Here is a 16,687-nt window from a genome sequence, read left to right on the forward strand (position 1 = left end):
TATAGGTATACAAATGTGTGTGCGTGCGTGCATGCGTGCGTGCGCATTCTAGGGGGGCTTTGACATTCTCAGTGAAATGTCAGGGTAGTCTTCAGTGAAATGGATCCACAGACCCTGCAGACTTCTCTTCTACACCACAGGGCTGCAGGCAGGACACCAGGGCTCAAGCCTCTAGGGTGATTTATACTTAGTTGCGCGCCGGGTGCCGCACAGCTAGACATAGCCGATCTACAATACGTTGTCTGCTTGTAGATCAGCTATTTCTAGTGTGCGCTACCAATACAACCACATATATAGCATGAGATGAAACAGGGATTTAAGATGCCCAGACATCCTATTAGCTGGAAATATCATGGTGCATTGCAGACTGTTTGTACTCAACTTATGGTTTGCTACGATTCACCATACTGGGGTTTATACGGCTAGGCGATTAATCGATTTGAAATCGATTTCTTTGGTTTGGAAGATAAAAAATGAAAATCAGAAAATAGATTTTCACTTGAATTACGGTAATTACGGTACGGATATCGAAGCATTGCACAGGGCCAAAAGTCTAGCCTGGTCCTGCTAAAGCTTATTAAACCTGAGTCCACAAAATTAATGTAATCTCTCTCTGCCATGCACTCTCTCTGATGCGCGCAGCTCACAACTCTATCATTTGTGTGCTCACCAACTCTGATCCACGCAGACACAGAACATGTCCCAAACACTGAGGTAAACTTGTTGTTTGATTAAACATAACGTACCACCGAAAAAAGCTCATAGCTTATCTATACCTTGTCCCGACCTACTGTCCCTAACATTTACTCATTGAACACCAAGGACCATATTAATGTGTTCTTTCATGAAATCCTATGGCGGCAGGAACTTTAACGTGTTTTTGGGCTTTATATTCATGAATACATTATAATTGATTATTTCTTTAAAAAAAAAGTTCTTTATTTTCTTAAATATGATGGTAATTCCTGGTCTGTCTATGTATTGTAGAACTGTTACTTTTCAGGATTAAAAAAAAGCAGATCTAGAAGCTCAAAATTACCTTGTAGATGTATATTTTTGCATGACACTATAGTATGACAAAGTAGGGCATTCATTTACAAAATATGATGAGCGGTTTCTGCCCGACAGCAATCAATAGCCATACACAGAAGCCAGGAAGAGTTCTCTTTAAAATATGGCACCAAAATGTAAGTCTCCCATAACATAAGCCCAAAACAGAAGTGTGTTGACATTTATCTCATCTTCAGAGCAGACTGTAAAACATGCGCGCGCGCGCACACACACACACACACACACACACACACACACACACACACACACACACACACACACACACACACACAGGTTCATCCTCAATGAGATGCGGCACATCCAAGCAGCTCCATTGATGTGTAGCTCTCTGTCTTTCCACCAGCAAGGATACCAGCAGACCGTGAAACAAGCTTTTCCAAACTTGCCAGAACTCCACACATAAGATGATTTAGCCCAGTGTGGAGAAGAGGACAGCGCTATACGTGATGCTGGGGAGCCAGCCTTTCACAACGTGTTACAGCTGTACCGATGGCTCAATTTAATGTGGCTTGTCAGCCCGGGAATATTGCTGGGGTTAAGCTGTGTCATTGCATAGATTTCACTTGTTAATGTGGGGAGGGAGGGAGGACGAAGGGGGGAAGCTGAACTCTGAAACGTCTGAAGGACTAGTGACAATGCAAAAAAGTTGAGAGCGGAATGAAGGGTATTTCTGACTTGCTGTGCGAGTGTTAATCGCAGCATGCAAGTGTGGTGACTGTCCCCTGGACAGACCCCATTTGGAGGCCGGCCTCTTCCAAGTGGGACGCTAAATGGTAAATGGTAAATGATGCATTTATACTGTATAGCGCTTTTATCCAAAGCGCTTTACATAGATTGTGCATTACATTCACCCGGCGTGCACACACACAAAGAAACCATACAAGACACCAACCTGCACTACGGGAGCAATTAAGGGTTCAGTGTCTTGCTCAAGGACACAGAGGGCCAGATTCACAAAGGAAATTTTCGACCAGGTGTAGTGCGCAAAGGAGGGTGTTTATTCCATACGATCAATCTCACATGTCATTCACCGAAGGTGGCGTAATGGCTTAATTTGTGCCGATCGCAGGTGTATCAAATTTAACCTCTTTCCCAAGCGAGTTGCCTGGTGTCACTTGTTGTAATAGAAAATCCACGCCCATTTCACGCCATATAAGGCAACAGGAAATATCTTACCTCGGGTGAAATACGTCATTTCACAGCCTCCTGGGGGTCACATTTGGACCCCACTTTGAGAACGGACTTAAACCCTATATACGTGGTTGACCAAAGTGCGCCAGGGCTCTACATTAGGCCCCCTCCTGTTTTCACTCTTTTTCAAAGTACATTCACAAAATCTACCAAGGTCACAACACATCGTCATATTGTGAATCATCATATTATATTATTTTTTCCAGAATTATGTATGATTGAATTTGTGTCCCCATAATAGGGATGCCAGAATTGATGTGGTTAAGTTCAACCATGGCTAGTTTATCCTTCCTATTTACTTGCTGATGAAGGGCCCGATAGGGCCAATGTTTTAGAGACATAGTTCTGTGTATACAATGGTACACAACACCCAGTGGCATATGGGGTCCGGGGCTTAACTAGAGCTCTCATTTTATTTTTAGCCAATGCATGTTTTATGTAAATATTATTGTACTCCTGTGTAATCTATCACTGTGTGTGGACACTGAGACTATTAATGAGAGATGTATGTAATGTGCTTTACCATTGCCCAATGCTCAGTGTTGCCGCGTCTTCATTTCAAGTTCACAGATTTAGACCCATTATATGCACGCACATGCACACGCACATGCACACGCACATGCACACGCACCCACAAAGTGAAAAAGCCTGCAGAATAAATCTTTCTGCAGGCTCTGACTTCCTCGTTTCTCCATATTTCAGTTTTGTGTTTCTCTTGTAAATTAATGCCTAATTGCCTAATTCATCATCCAAGTGTGTCATACAAAAGTAGTGCAAATACAATAATTACAAGCATACACGCACAGTCACACACGTGCACAAACATTCAGTGACCGCACGCACACACACACACACACACACACACACACACACACACACACACACACACACACACACACACACACACACACACACACACACACACACACACACACACACACACACTTCAATTAAATCTGTATTCAACATAAAAAAAACAAATTGTACAATTGTACAATTTCTACAAACAACATTTGGGCATCTGGTTAGGAGGATGCCACTCAAGCGGTCCTTGATGCACGTCCCACAACCCTGGGCAGACCAAGGATCAGATGGAGGGATTACATCTCAAAACTGGCCTTGGAACGCCTCGGGATCCCCCAGGAGGAAGTTACTAATGGAAAGGGAAGTCTGGAGCTCTCTGGTGGAGCCGTTGCACCCGCGACCCGACTACGGACAAGCGGTTTAAGATGGATGGATTGTACAATAACCCATCCCTGGTTTTGAACATACAAGGTTCCCACAAGGAAATTCCGGCAAGCAGCGTTGCCAGGAAAATGCACTCATTCACAAACATAGCACAGCACGACATGGCAGCAGAACAGGAGTGCTATGGAAGTGATGGGGAGTGATATGCTATTCTCAGGAGAAATAATCTCCTAAAACCATTACCAGGAACAACGTAGGTGTACCAGCTTCTGGGGATTACAGCACCAACCTTCTTTCACTCTCTCTCACTCTCTCTTTCTCACACACACACACACACACACACACACACACACACACACACACACGCTCTAGTCTCTTCCCATCCCATTTCAATCACAACACTTTTGCTGTAAAGAAATTGTGTTTGTGTGCATGAAGATAAAAATTGCTCAGCGAACTAACAAGCTTAGAAAGGCTCATTCCCTGGAACGGAGCCACTGCATAAATGTATATGTGTGTGTGTGTGTGTGTGTGTGTGTGGGGGGGGGACGGACGGACGACTTGCCTGTATGCGTGTGCGCACCTCATTGTGCCGACATCAAGGCGAGAGGTGCATGAAAATACAGCTTCATGTGGGTGTATTTATGTAAAAGGGCTTTTTATTATGATTATATTGCTGTAATCAAGTAGGATTAGCTTCAAAAAGGCAAAGCTTTCAGCTTCCTTAGAGCAACACAGCATTAGGGTTTGGCAAAGTTGATTAGGGCCTGCTCCTGCTGTGATTATCTTTTGCCTGAAATCAGTCATGCATTGAGGGGAAAGAAATGCATATGTTTCAATATCAATCAATAACAATAGCAGTGCACTAAAACGTGACATGCAGACCTAGAAGACCAATAAGTGAGTGTTGCAGTGCACTACTTGATCCAAAACTGTTCTATTATTTTATTCAGCCACAGGTGAAATCTGGTTATCTTTTGAAGCCGAGTCGTGATTGGGATTTTAACCCATATGCTGCTGGACGCAGAGCCAACCGCAACCTGCCGAGCCATTTTCAGTGTAGCACACGCTGGACTCACATCCTGTTTGGGCGTCCATCTTTTTTTTAATATATATATTTTTGTGGCTTTCGCCTTTATTTTATAATTTTTTTTATAGAGGGATAGAGTTACAGTAGGCTGACACGAAATGGGGAGAAAGATGGGGGGTTGCAATGCAGTAAAGGCCGTCAGGATCGGGAGTCGAACCCGCGGCCAGACTGGATTACCAGCCAAGGTGCCCAGACGGCTATGCCAGCCGCCCGGGCCTGGGCATCCATCTTTGATGCTAAATAAATAGCGTCAATGCGTCTTATAGGTCTTTGCTGATTATCCGGTAGTCTAGAATCTAGACTGATTATAGACCACCGGATAATTAGCAAAGACCTCCGAACATCGCACGTTTTATCCAAACCACGGAGAGCTCCATAGATTTCGAGTTATTCAGCTTTTTAGTCAGCCTGTATAATGGGAGGTGGACGGCAGCACGGTTGCGCAATCCGGTCTAGGATCGCTAAATAAGGAGAGGCCAAGCAACAAAAAAATAATAATAAATCAGCAATCCGGTTTGATACCAATAATAAAGCTTATCAGACATTATGCCAGAAGCAGTTGCTGGTTGGATTCCTTCTGTAAGAACGTTCCGCCAGGAGCAGTTAATTTGTTAATGATTACCATACAATAAAATCTATATAATTTTAGCCTTCAGTATCATGTTGTGATAAACACAAATTCAATCATAACCTGGAAACCAAACAAATATGCCAGGGATTAGTCTGGCACTGTTCGGTTGTGATTGGATTTAGCAGCCCCTTAAGTTGTGGGGCACCAATCAGGAACCAGCCATCAAGTATGGGGCAGATTTATTACCATTTTTAGGGGAATCTGCCCCTTTATTCAGTGCCAAAACTACAGTGGGTGCACACTGGGCAAGCCCTACGCTGTAGAGTGCATTGCTGGAATTTGGCGGAGGAAGCACGATTTTGGCGGAAGTACCGCTCAAGGAAATTACGTTAACGCTTCACAAATCTGTTTACATTCTCTGTGTATGAAACAAGTGTTGTGATTGGTCGAAACATATCGTATCGGGGAAATACATCTGAAATACATAGTAATACATCAGTACTGGTATCAGCCGATACTGAGTCAAGTTATGGTATCAGGAAGGAAGACAATGGTATTGGAACATCTGTAGTCATCGGCAAATCCTTGGGATTTGTACAGAAATAGCCACAGTATTTCTAAGAGTATTGCATGCCCAGACATCCCCATAACGTGTGATATTGTCACTCTCAGGTGGAAAGCTGCCTTAATATGTCCAAACCTTATTTAGATTATAAAAAATCTGACCCGTCTGAAGTGAGTGGTGCTGTACTGTACAAAGGCTATATATTTTCGTGCTCGGACACAGGGACACAGGGACACAGGGACACACACACATAGCTGTCCACTGCACCACTCAAAGATAGCAGACCTACATGCTGTGTGGCACTGTGGTATGATGAAGTAATTTACAGGGGGAAAAATAGATACAAACTCAAACTATGGACATACAAGGTTTTTGTACGATATACTGGTGCAGCATGGCATGGATACATCCATCCTGGTGGGTGGCAGGACATTAAGGAACTATGTGGTAATTAGGAAAAGTCAGCATCATTAAAGCGTCAAATAACAATGCATTTGGATCACATGCACAGCTAAGTACTTCTGTACAAACCCACATCAATTGTAGAAAGTAATTTAACTCGTTCATGTCAATTTCACTACTGAGTCTATGTGGGCGGGCACGCACGCAAGCACGCAAGCACGCACACAATTAAGAAGGGGGCATATTCTCTAGGCCAAAGTGCAAAAGAAAAAATGTACAGGTTAGTACAACAATACTGTATGTAGATGTAGTAGGTACAGTGTAGAGGTATTATTGGGCAAGATGGCTGTGTCAAAAACTCAAAATGTGTCCCTGGCATAACTCGGACAGTCTCCGGCCATTTGGTCTCAAACGGCATGTGGTAACCCTGAGGTGAGCAGAACCAAATCGCAAAATTGGACGGGCAATGGTTTCTGATCATTGAAAAATCATGAATATCTGTATCCGTTGGGCAGCAGGTCGGAGAAAGAGGCAGAAATTATCTGCATGTTTGGGAAATTGTATGCATCATGATTCTGAATCCATTCCAAGCATTAGTTTTGTACAAAAAACACTCCTTGGGCTAAAAACGGCCGTTCAGAATCATGAAAACCCCCTAGACCCTACTCGTCGGCTTATTGCTGATTAGGGCGCATGGCAGTACAAATGAAACAATGCACGGCCCCCAAAAGGCTTGCGCCGCTCATAATAATATTATTAATAAACTTCACATGCATATCCCTGCTCAAAAGCAGTGTTGCTAAGTGCTTCACACAGGAACTGAGATCCACATGGGAGAAGTTATGCTGCAGATGGCAGCAGGTTACACAGTACAGCACCGTTTGGGTCACAGTCAAACCTCCTGCCTCATTTTTTATTCACACTATTCATTAATCTGGGGAGAAAAAAACACATCCACTCTGGCCAAGATAAACAGGGCTCCTCTGCCCTGTCAACCAGTGCTGCTGCTGGAGGTAGAGAGCCTGCCTCCTACTGTCCTCCACATATATGTTCCCATTCCAAAATCCATGTGGGATCAGTTAGGCTGTAGATCGCAGGAACGTTCATTTTGATATAAATGTAATTATTTGGATTTTTATACCTTTATTGATAGGACAGTAGGTTGATAGGAAACAGGGAGAGAGATGGCAAGTGACGTGCATCAAAGGCTGTTGAGATCAGGACTTGAACTCACAACACCTGTCAGGCTACATTGAGCCTAGTCCAGGCCTTGATAGGCATTGATTAGTTGAAAAAAGAAGGGATTTTCAGTATTGCTTATTTCCTTCTTAGTTTGATGGGTGTGGGAATGTGTGCATTTGCCAAATCAAGCTTAGGCTGGGGTTGCTGTGTGAATATGGTCTATGGCATAGACCTAATGAGGTCATCTAACACCACCCTGCCATGTGATTACTTAACCAGTCCACTTTTCACAGTCAGTCTGCACTCTTCAGACTACAGACAGATACATATAAGGGCACAAAAGGTACACAGACGGTTAAAATGGGTGCTATGGAGTATTGCATAATACATAGGTTCCCAACTTGCATCGTTCCAAAGTAGGCCCGTGGCCGACAGGCAAAAGTCTAGTTCACTTAATTGCAAGATTTCTACAGTGTGAATATGGTGAATGACATCAATTGGTCATTTGGGCCATGGTCAGGACCTTTTCTGGCGGTGCGGGACAACTACCTAGCCGACCGACTCAACGCTGTGCACTAAACTCCCTTGGGTCGACTCGTCAGCGGCACACATGCTGAATCTGAAGTTGGACGGTCGAACGGTTCTGGAGATATGTGAATTATATTCCGTATTCCGTGCATTTATTGCAAGATAATAAAATATTTAACAAATACACGTTCGCCAACATCAACACAGGGCCTTTCTCTCTGCTTTAGCAGTACGACTCTGTGTGCCAGCCAGCGTTCCTGGAGGCATAGAGAGAGAAATGCAACAAGCGATGTAGCTAAAAGACCCTGGCGCTTCACATCTCTAGTAAAAAGGATGGAATACCAACACACGGCGGAACAAGGCAGAGCAAAGACTGCATGAATTCTATGCTCATGGATCGGGGAAGACATCCTTTCCATACAGATAACATGCTGGCAATGGATGTCAGTTGACAGTTAAATGTTTAGTCCACTCAAATACTTTGAAAGCATTATTTGAGCAAACAGACTGAGCTTGGCTCACAGCTTGCTCAGCTTTTCTCATTCAAGGTTTTTCATTTAGCTTATAATTATAAAGCAAGCAGCTTATGTAGCATTTGGTAGATTTTTATTTTGTTTAGTTTCAGGTTGTTTTTCTACATTTTGTTTGTTTAATAGCAGAAAGTTCTCCACTAGTACTCCACTAGTTCTCCCCTGCTATGCCATCCATTATTATCACACAAACAATCAAGCAGTCACTTCAATAAAGCCAACTGCTTAAATTAGATGCAGCACAGAACATTACCACGTTGCCTAGCAACAACTCCTTCACTGCGTTCACACTCTTATTGACTTTGTAGGCTTTTGTATTTATTTTTTAGCCCAAAATGGCATTCATAATTATTTGGCAATTAACTTTCCCCCTCTATGTTTTTCCTAATGACTCTCTTATCATGCTATGCTATCTTGCTTCCTTATCAGTGGGATTATTAAATTGAAAAAGCTGGTGATAGTGCCCTAAGGGGTGTTTTAAAACTGGTTAATACAACTTAATAGGTATGTGTAGCCCCATCAAATGATAATAAAACTCAATCTGACAAGGTTATCTGTATATGAAAGAGAGCAACAGGGAGAGTGTAGAACCTCATTTATGCTCTGTGGTATCACGGTGTCGGAAACAGCCGATATACAAGCTCACAACTAGGGGTACTTGGGATCATTTAGGATTTTAACGAGTCCGGTTCCTCAGCAGACAACAGAAAGACACTCCAGCACACAACAGAGACATATACTCACATGAAAAGATACACAACAACTCCAACACACAAAAGACACATGGCACTGACGAAAATACAACAAAGGAAGAGAGGTTTAAAGGTAGTAAGTGATTTCTGATGGATAAAAATGTATATGTTGTTTACACGTCATGTCAAGTTGGTCATATATCATATTCAGTTGGTCAGCACAGATAGAACTTTGGCCCAGACCGTGTTCCATCTTAGCTCATTCATATTGTCATCTTGCCCTTCTTATCATTAATTTTTAATGCCTGTTTACACCGGGTTGTTCATCTTATCCATTAATGTCATATCACCATCGACGTGCCTAATCATCTCAGCCCTATATTATCCTTTATATTATTTTATCATATTTATATTGTGGATTTCCTGACACCAGGCTCAGATTTAATACCTTATTGAAGTCTCCATACTGCCTGCAGCCATAAACTCACAGTACTGTAGCCCTGTTTTGATTTAATTCCACACGCAGCTGCTCTGATATCAGCAAGTGTGACCTTGGCTATAGTGGGAGACAGTCAGGGAGTGCTTTTCTCTTTCAAGAGTTCACAGTGCAGGGAAGGTTATCAGCAGGTTGCCATAGCAACGCCAGCTTGCACGCTCTCCCGGCTCCAAGCGGGACCAAGGAGATGAATTCTACGTCACTACACCATCCTCATCATCAATGCGCTGGACTAATGAGAGATCGCCAAACCTGGTTTTGTCATCTGACATTGCGGACATGAATCATCTCCAGCCTTTTATCAACAAATGATGTCATATGTAGTATTAAGCCTGGAACAATAGAGGAGAGTTCAGTTCGGATCCATATTGGAACTTTTGATCACTCTAAATTATATTGTAACTGTACTATCTGAACTTGTAATACATTTATCTGTGAATTGAATTTATTACCTACTAAAACATTGTAAAACCTGAAACCTTCCTCTCAGAAGTTTCTTCAGTCTCTAAATTACTCTTTAAGGTTTTCAACTTACGGTTGCCGTCTTGGCAATTCACTCATTTTGAAGGTAAAGACAGCACTGCATTTGGGTCTCCCTGCAGTGCTGGGCTATTGAAGGCATTTATATACAGTCCTTTAAAACTATCGAAGTATTCATCTAGGTATCCATTTACATCTATTCATTTCCTCTGGTTAAAATAAGTGTTTAAAAGCTCTATATTGTGATAGTACTCATTGCTATGGAGTGTTTGTTCAGTAACAGGAGTCTCCATGTCTCTCCAGCTTTTTATTGAATAGAAAATGCACAAGTGGAATGGTAAGTGATGACACAAAAAATGAGCAGATAAAATTGGAACTGGAACATCATACAAAATTAATTAAATTAATAAATAGCTACTCTCTCCTGATTGGCTGATATTTTGTCACCTACCTGAAATTGTATTTTCTGTTTATTAAAGAGTTGAGAATAACAGGGAGACCTTTTAACAAAAAACGTTTTTGTTTTTAACCAAAGAAACAACACTACCTCCCTTCATTTGAGACAATCACTATTTCATGTTTTGACTTGATGTTGTATGCCAAGCAGGGAGGCTTAGCTTTTGGTCTTTAGTATGACCCGGCTTAGGGGATTGAACCCCTAAGGCGGACACTCCAACCTCAAGGCCACTGAAGTGGTTGTACGGTATTGAGGCCTACATTATTATTGTGTAAAAACACTAAAGGACACCAATAACAGAAGAGATTTTCTGCCCTGTGTGTGCGTCATTCTGTTTGACTGGATGGTCAAAACACCTGCCTAAATGGGGTCATAACACCAGCCGCGGCACAATGGTGGCAGTGCTGATGAAACAAGGTCAGCCAGTGGTCTGGTGTGCAGCTGTTTACACTTTTACACACCCCGGACTGAGATTGGAACGGTGACCCCGGCCCTGGCCCAGTGCTCGTAAACCACCTCACTGCATTACCATACTAATAGGTGAGGCAGCACACAGCCAAGGCCTTCCTGTATAGTTCTGGTCCAAAGTGTTAGTGAATTTCTCTGTACCACTCTGCCAGGAGCAGTGCTATTTCCATAGAGATTGAAACGGTCTAAACACACAAAATATTTTCAGATCGGGGTCTGCAGACAAATGCATATTCATTTGGGGGGTCATTGACATTAACATGTTTGAGAATCATTGATTGAAAAAAAACACACCCATGTGAAGTGAGGGGCACTCTAATCATCGTACATCCTCATCAATGCCAATGGCATTTAATGTTTGTGTTCAGACAGAATCCACGCTATAGCCGTTAATAAAATCACAGCTGTGAGGGGAGTTCTTATCATCGTATATCATCATACATCATCTCATTCCGGCCAATCAGAATTTGCGTCCCGACCTTCGTCTTCAATGTTTTTTAATATTTTTTATCCCACGATTTTGTAACCCATTTTTCACCCCTGTGTCAATTATCTAATGTGATCCTGGACTCTACACACCCTCCGCCAACCTGGGGAGAGCAATGGACTTGAACTCATGCTTCCTTCATGCATGAGTGTCCAGGTTGCTCCTTTACACCTGACAGGGGGGAGTTTCCCTGGTTGGACGTAGCGCGTGGAAGGAACACGTTATTCCAACCAGTTCCTTTCCCCTCCATCAGGCGCCCCGGCTGGCCAGGAGGAGGCAGTTTAGTGACCAGGATTACTGCATGTTTTTTGTGAGGGTACCTACCCTAGGGGACACGGGGAGAACATGCAAACTCCACACAGAAAGGCCCTTTTGCCAACCCCACCTCGGGTATGGTGATGATGAAGCGGAGGAGATGACACGCCGCCAGCACTCACAGCGTCCCGAGCGGGAATCAAACCCAGGACCTTCTCGCTGTGAGGCGACAGCACTACCGACTGTGCCAACGTGCCCTGGTTCGTCTTCAATGTTTGAGTTACGGCCAAGCTACACCAGGCTTTTCTCGCGTGTTTACTCTAAACGCGCGGACCGTGCGTGCGTAAGCCAAATGCCTTGGCTACACCAGATCTGTGGTGCGCGGCAGATTTGTGCGGGACCTTCCGGGAGGATATATAGATACGCGCGCATGGGGGCATATGCACGTAAAAAAAATTAGAACCGATTTTTAGAGAACGCGTAGGATGGTCCGCGGTATCCGTGCGTCTGGCGTAGCTGGTATCATTGACATATATTGGTCCTATCCAAACGCACTGTACGCGCGCAGTAAACGCATACGCACGCACGCAAAATTGCCTGGTGTAGGTTGGCCGTTATGCAATGTTTGTGACTCAAAATTGTCCATTCATTCATTGTCAATTGACCCCCCCCCATTCAGTATTATACTGCACTTTAAAATGTTCACTAGTTGACTTTACTACTTTACTTAGGTGATTGTGCTATATATAAATAGCTGTACTATTATGTTATAGATGTTACAGGATTCAGGATTTTTGTATAGCTAATGGTTATATTATTACTTTTCTATTTATATTATTATAAAGGTCAATCCTATTTTTATACACACATGACAGGCCTAGTTAGGGGTTTGGTGTCTTGCTCAAGGACAAATGGACACGAAGCCTGGAGGAACTACAAGGATAGGGATCATCAGGTTACCCTGAGGAAGGCAGTGTGACTGCCAAAAATGTTGTTATTTGTTTTTAATCACTCACGTTAATAAAAATAAGCCTTTGGCAGTGTAGCTATGAGTCTATACTTTGGTCTCCTCTCGGAGAGCCAGATGGCAGATGGATGCAGCCAGCGCCCGCCCCACTGCGTGTGTGTGACAATAAACTCCTTGAACTTGACTGTTCCACGTAAACTATGTTCTCTGTACATGCTGACCTAGCTTCCAGGTTCCTTTCCATAGAGAACAATTAGTATATACAGTATGTCTTACATACTGGAGTTATTTATATACCTGCTTAAAGGGCAGAAAACAAAGGCTGGCCCGCTTTGTTTTCACCAGAGGGTCAAAAACAGGCACAGCAAGGACTCGTTTTATTTTTAAACCACTTGAACCCTAGAGTCCCTATTCTGGGGCCGAACGTTCTGCAGGAATAGCTGATCTAACAGTTGTGGCGCATTGTGCCGCTTGTTGATCAGCTCTTTTCAGCAAGGAGATTAGATGTACAGTGGGAAATAAAGGAGCCCTGGAGGGCTCCGGTCAATGCAGTTAGTATAGGGATTAGGGTGTAAGTGGTTAAGCACAAACCATGAGACCCCGAGAAGCAAAGATTGGAATAAAAATATTTTTTTCTTTAAAAAAAAGAGCTTACATATCTGATATTTTGAATATGCATGCTATTGGGTGGAAGGGTAGCGAGAGTGGGTCTTGACTGTAGAAACAGACAGAATTGTACGGTCTTTACTTAATTTTAGACCACATCCGTGGTCATCATATGGGCATACCTAACAATGGATGTCAAGACAATGGGAACATTTACATTTTTGTGTATTTTTAAATCAAACGTCCATACAAATCCAATTTGAATTACTTCCTAAGCACCTTTGATCGAAAACGTGATGTGTGAATAAAAATGAATCTTGATTTCATTCACCTGTTTATTCCCATTGCTGCGTCGTCCTCCAAACACAGCTGCTTCTGATTACAGAACTATTCCATTTTTAATCACATTCAAGATGACATCCAGACAGCACGAAAATACATCGATTGGATGCACCTGGGACGTATCCTCAGTGATGTATCCCAAGGGCATCAGGGTTAACATCATACCCCTCACTCGGGTGACCCAGCCGGGGTGATCAAGTCCCGACTTACGTCCCAGTAGCTACCCTCGATCAGACCCACTAGAAAAATCACACCTGTGTGAACCAAGTGGTGCAACTCCCCTCCCTCTCTCTATCTCTCTCTCTCTCTTATTAGAGACACAGCACTACCCCTCTCTCTGTTTCTGGCGCCCCCTACTGGTATAAATATGTAACATACTCGTGCTCATACACACAGGTACACAGGTACACAGGTACACGGACAAAGCTGGATGTAGAAGTGGTTGCACCACTTAAAAAGACCAGGGCCACCCAATCCGTTGGATCATCTCCGGAACTACTCTGCCGGGACTGGGAGGTACTATTCTGGCATGTGTGTATTACTCGTTTTAAACGTAATCATCATGCTAAAATATGTATCTGGTCAAATACCCCATGGAATACCTTCAATGGAATGAAAATGCTTCTGCAACCAGCAGGAGGGGAAATAGCGACACCCCCCTAGGCCGTTAACGAGAACTGCAGTGTTTCAATGACTTCCGTATTGGTTTCATTTACAAGAGCGAATGCTTGCTGCCTGGTTAGGGACCATTTGGTTCGATTTGTAACACATTCAGAGTTAAATTAACAGGTTCACTGTGCAGACGAGATGGTTCCAAAAACCCCAGTACGCAATCAGGCAGCAGGATGTAATGTTAGTGGGCTGATTAGGCCCGCTCCCAGCAGGCCGTCCCAGTTGAAGCTTGGCTGGGAGGCTGCTTGGCTGTGAGGCTGCAGCCGCTGCTGCTGCTGCTCAAAGGAGCAGGTGGTCAGACAAGAGCAGAGCTATCTGCAGCCCCACTCCATCCCACCACCCAGCACTTCCCTTCTGGTTTTTCTTTTCTCCAATCAATCCATCCACCGCTTCCCTCCCACTTTGCTCCATCTCTCTGCCGTTCTCTGCCGCCTACTCCATCTCTCTCTTGCTCTCTCTCCTTTCCATCTGCTCCCCCACAAACAGGCCGACATCACCAGATGTAGAGAAGCCTTTTTTTTCCTCCACTACAAATCCGGACACAGCTGAACATGCTTAGGCTTTTTGGACACCATTAATGATCACTGCTGTGTGTGCATGTGTGTGCGTGCGTGTGTAAATATGCCTCGTGAGGTATCAAACTCTGCGTGCATTTGTGTGCGTGCGTGCGTGCACTCCGTGCAGACTGGTCCATCATCCCAGGAAGGGAACAATGCCCATACCCTCCTCTGAGTTGTACAGTGTCTCGAGGCAGGCAAACAGACGGCAGACTAACAGACTAAAGGACTGAAGAGTTGAGATGTAGCTGTACCCGTTGTGATATTATAAATAATAGTCATATACTAGTCATAATATATACAGTATGCATTTCAACACCGATGAAGGTTTATGAGGCCAAACATTGTGTATGTCTTCTGTGTGATGGCTTTTGTTTTAATGCATAAAAACGGAGGGCGAAGGGAAGTAATCACATCTTGTTAATTGCAATTCTTCCACCTTTAACACAACTATGAAAACTACACTCTACTCTAGTCTAAAGCTCAGCAGATGGAGTAAAGGTAGTGTGTTCAACCCACTTCCAAAGTGCACAAGAGGGATATATGTGCATTGAAATATTTTCATTTAATTTTATTATGTTTTTTCCCTTCTTGTCCATACTACAGTGTCTCATAAAAGTAGTTTTTGACATTCGACATGCAAGCAACGATATGATCCATTTAAATTCCAGCCTGAGATGACAAAGCCCACATCAATGTAAAAACAAAAGAGATGCCTGAAGTTAGTATAACTGAAAATGATCCCTGATTGCCTGAAATTTGAGGATTAGTGTCAGGAAAGAAAATTACTAAAAAATGAAAAAGTGTGTAAGTCTGACTGACAGCGTGCTACTTAGTGAGCCAAAAGAGAGCAGAGAAACTGCAAAACAGCTCTCTCTCTCTCTCTCTCTCTCTCACACACACACACACAGTCACACACACACACACACACACACACACACACACACACACAGATGGTGCAGTAACACATCACAGACAAACGGCAACGCTGTGTCAATGTCCTCTAACAGTTTGATCTCCATTCCAGAAGATTCACTCTAGCCTTGAAATGGATGTAATCGGAGATGTCATCACAATACAAGGCACCCTGGTGGGTGAGTTAGACCAGTTAGAAAAGCCATGCATCGTGTTCAGAAATGATTTGAGAGCCGTGGCACAGTGGTAGCTGACTGGATAGTGTCTCTGCCCATGCACTACATCATTGCACACACTGAAGAATTCAGTTTAAAAGCATGCAAAAGACACTATGGAAACTGGCAGTTTACAGACAACCACGATTACAGAAAAATAGCAATGTTTAACAAATCATATTTGATGTATTTGAATACATGAACAGAATATGTATACTGTACATATGAAATTATATGCTAGTTATTTTGACGGGTAAATTAACAGTCAGTTGTGCCACTGATCGGCACAGTATTTAAAATAAAATAGCCACCAGGCCGTTCCGTGGCGGAATAATTAAATATCAGGTGAATTCATGATGTGTTTGATCACCAGTAATTTAACTAAATTGCATCATGGAACTGCATGAGAGCAATATCCATATTCCATACCGTCTGTCACTCAAAGGTTGTTCACTCTATGGTTCCATATACTCAACTATAGTTTCTCTTATTTCAAAACTTTGCTTACTTCAACTACATAAGTAATCCATGCACGTGGCACGCATCCTTTTTAGAAGGATTTATTTGTCTGTCGAACGGAAGGAGGCTTTTCACTGATGCCTCACCTAGGATAATTGTAGGCATCCCACCTGGGGGTTGGAGAGGGGGGGGTGGATACTGCCCGAGGCAAAAAAGCACAACAAATAAACAGCATTGCTTCCATTAAAACCTGCCCTCAAGTATCTGTACATACAGGATTGTATAACCATCCATACTGCAC

General features: G+C 43.2%; 1 protein-coding gene across 2 annotated transcripts in view; it reads right to left on the reverse strand.

The window, feature by feature from the left end:
- itfg1 (integrin alpha FG-GAP repeat containing 1) overlaps positions 1-16,687 on the reverse strand; it is a 145,664-nt gene that overhangs the window by 122,347 nt on the left and 6,630 nt on the right. The gene's annotated exons all lie outside the window — the stretch shown is intronic.

Source organism: Protomyctophum bolini, assembly GCF_963924005.1.
Source record: "Protomyctophum bolini genome assembly, chromosome: 1".
Lineage (NCBI taxonomy): Eukaryota > Metazoa > Chordata > Actinopteri > Myctophiformes > Myctophidae > Protomyctophum > Protomyctophum bolini.